Source organism: Pholcus phalangioides, unplaced genomic scaffold, assembly GCF_987345545.1.
Source record: "Pholcus phalangioides strain wild (caught in Gottingen) unplaced genomic scaffold, Ppha-v1.0 ptg000015l_1, whole genome shotgun sequence".
In the NCBI taxonomy this organism is placed as follows: domain Eukaryota; kingdom Metazoa; phylum Arthropoda; class Arachnida; order Araneae; family Pholcidae; genus Pholcus; species Pholcus phalangioides.
In genome coordinates, this window is record NW_028301608.1 from 52,219,502 (window position 1) to 52,223,116 (window position 3,615).

Here is a 3,615-nt window from a genome sequence, read left to right on the forward strand (position 1 = left end):
TATGCGGCTTCCCTTGGTTATATTTGCAAGGATGCCCAAAGTTAGAGCTCCTTGAATTTATAGGCTGACTCATCCGCCATCTTTAAGCAAGACGTGACGTCAGTACTATCTCTATAGCCAATCGCTATACGCTATCCTACCTGTTTTTTAAGCGATTGGACGCCACTTGGAGCTACAAAACCAGTTTTTGTTCAAAGTTGGAGGACGGCGACGAGCAAAGCCGCTTGTAAGTTCTCTTAATGCAGCTTTGGCGACGAGTCTACTTCTCTTTCTAGGAGTCTTACCCAAACTCACTGAAGCTGGTGCATTCTTAACCCTTTAAGCAACACAGTAGAAATCACAAAATCCCTTCAAAATGACACATCTTTCTTAATTGAGTAGGTTTTCTTCCGATTTTCAGCAGATGCAAACTAAGGATTATAGGGAAAAGTGTGTTTCATTGAGACATTAACTTTACAAAGTACCTGAGCCTGTCAGGCTAAATAACTGCTAAAATAAGAGGCTAAAATAATATCAATATAATATCTAATAACTGCTAAAATAAGGGGCTTTCAAGGAGACGAGATATCGCGCCAATGCCGCTTAATTAACCCTCTGGATTAATTAAAATTAACCCTCCCGCTTAATTAACCCTCTCTTCTGCCCGTTTTTTTTTAATTTATATTCCTTTATTCAGAAGGTGTTGCAACCTCTGCTACAGTCATGGCTCTCACAAGGGTGGGGCTGACAGGCTAAAGCCAAGGGCCCGGGTCGATTCTTACAACAACAAAAAAAATTCACACTACAAATGCACTATGATGGAGCCCGTAAAAAAAAAAGTGGCATGGGAGGCCCACCAAAGATCCCAATCCAGAACCGACAATCTAGAACTGCAGGATGGGGGTCATGGCTACAATACCAATAAAATTCCTAACCTTCGTTTCGGACACCAATTTAACACTCCTGATGACGATTACATGTAAACATTATGCTTAATTATACGTAAATAGTTATTACAACAAGAAAACCCTCATGTCCCCATATGAGGCCTGTGTATTTTGAAAGGATTTAATACACGTTTTCAATTCTTGTATTTTGTTGCAAGCATAAGCATGCGGTCTTTGACATATGCTCATAAAAAGGAGAAATATAATGGCGAGGATCAATGACCAGAACGCTTTTTTAGTACAAGGACCAATCCAACAGTTCGGAGGGGGGGGGGGGGGATGGGCAGAATATCAGCCAATCCTTTAAAATTTCAAACATCCTCCTTTCACCCATGTAATGCAACATGTCCCGTCTGTCAGATAGTTTGTGTTGTTTTGAGTTTTCGTCTTGAATGTCAGAAGAGGCGATTACACAAGGGCGTAGCCAGAAATTTCGTTCGGGGGGGGACCAAAGTGATAGAACAATAGATTTGGCCATCTTTTTCCTTTTTTCGATAATTTTTCTCACATTTCGGGGGCAGACCCCCCCCCCCCCCACCGCTACGCCCTTGGGCTTAGAGTTGTCAAATAAATGTCCCGTATATAAGGAATTCAAGTACGTGAGTCAAATATTTGAGGAATGGATGGTCAAGAAAAATTGAGTAGAATGGGAGAAGGGTGGCAAAAACCATAAATCTCTCTCTCCGCTTTTGCCTAGTCAGCAAGCAAAAGAATAACCTAGAGAGTGTGCAAGCATGTAAGCGACCAAAGCAGTGTTCAAGCATAAAGTGACCAGAGCAGTGTACAAGCATTTGACCAAAGCAGTGTTCAAGCATAAAGTGACCAAGAAAGAGATCTAGGGAGTGCGTGAGTATGGGAGTGGCCTAGAGCTCGCAGGATCAGGTCGGTGAGTGATCTAGAGAACAAGCAAAAATTAATCTACTAATGGGGAAAAGTCTTTCCCAGAAAGTGTAATGAAATGCCGAAATCTCATACCCATCTAATAATTCATTTTGCCTTGGGACTTTCCAGCACAACTATGCCCCCCCCCCACCATCTCCAAATTTCATGCTTCGATCGATGTTGTCAAGGAAACGGCGATATACGTAATCCTCCAATGACGTCAACATGATTAAATACTACACCATATACGAGCAACTGAATCGTTTCCCTATCTTTCAAGAGAACAGAGCCTGTGTATAAGAGATCTTACTTTTCTCAAAAATTACTGCAATGAAATAGAACCTATAAAATTCTGGCATCACGGAAAAACATTGTATCGCTACCACAAAAAATTTCTTTCAGTACCCAGAAATGATATATTATGGCTCCAAAAGACACAGTATGAGCAAAATACATATCTCTTTGAATGACTGACGTGAATTAGATTTGTTCAAGGTTTTCAGCAAAATCTTCCCTACCCCTTTCACGTACAGGCTTTTGGCAACAAATTTATATCTGTATTCGACGAATCGGTGAAGAAACGTACTAGTTCACGCATTTTATAAAAATTAAGAAGGGGATAGAAAAATATGTATAAATATAGAGAAGAGTAAAAACAGATTTACAGTATATATTTATAGATAAAAGAGAGATTTATCCTTCGCTCTTACATGTATTTCGTAGAAAAATACAAAATCTGGGAAATCATCAACAGGTGAATAGAAAGAACAGAGGGAGAAAGAACAACCTCTCTATTCATAGGGTTATAATAAATCTTCGCGATGATGAGAAAGAAAACTGGATTGAATTTAGTATTGCACTGGCCATGTGGACGAAATGCTTCGTCTGTGATCGTAAAGGGGGGTTAATTATTTCCCTGACCGAAACTCCTGAAGAAATATAATTCACATCTCAACCTTACAAACGTTATGAAGTGTTTCAGTTTTCCCTTTTTATTAAATATTTGCATATTTCCGTGTGACTTTGGCCAAATATATTTCATATTTTCAGACTTTCCAGGTTGCTGGGAACCATGTTGCATTAAAACCACGTGTTGAATCCAGTACAATTATAAATAAAAATTTGACAAAATTATTCTAATAGCAGCAAATGCATTTGTTAAATGGAATAAGGACCCCCAACCCCTCAAATTCATCCACCAAATATCCAGGAAACAATAGTTTTTGAACAATAGGCTTTTTGTCAAATGTTTGTGCAGTTGAACAAGCAGATATTAATCTCAAAAATTAGTATACATAGGAAATGAAGGGGAGAGAAATATTCGAGTACATTTTTCAACCTTTCTCCTCAAACCATACTGACAAAGGGAAAATATAACTTTTCGTTTATAAGGGTTGCCAATGAAGGATCTCTGAAGGGAAGAGCTCAAATCCATTCTTCCATTTTTACGAGGCGCCCCCCGCGATATCTCGTCTCTGTACGTCAAGTGGTTAAAGAATATTTTATATATTACAGGGCATCAAAAACAATTTCACATTCTGAATATCAACAGTAAGATGAACTTTGGAAAGAAAAGTTTACATAGTCTGCTGGGTATTGCCGAGCAAAGCACACTAATAATTGTAAAGGGACCGGGCAGGGACAATAACCTTCATTTTTAAAGTTCATCTGAGAGTTAATGTGAAAGTCTCTCTTTTGATTTGCTGTAATGTTAGATGGTGAGAAAAATAACATATCCTTCTAATACTTTGTATTTTTTTCTGAATGCCAAAAGATATACAACAACACTCACCATGAAATTCTCAAG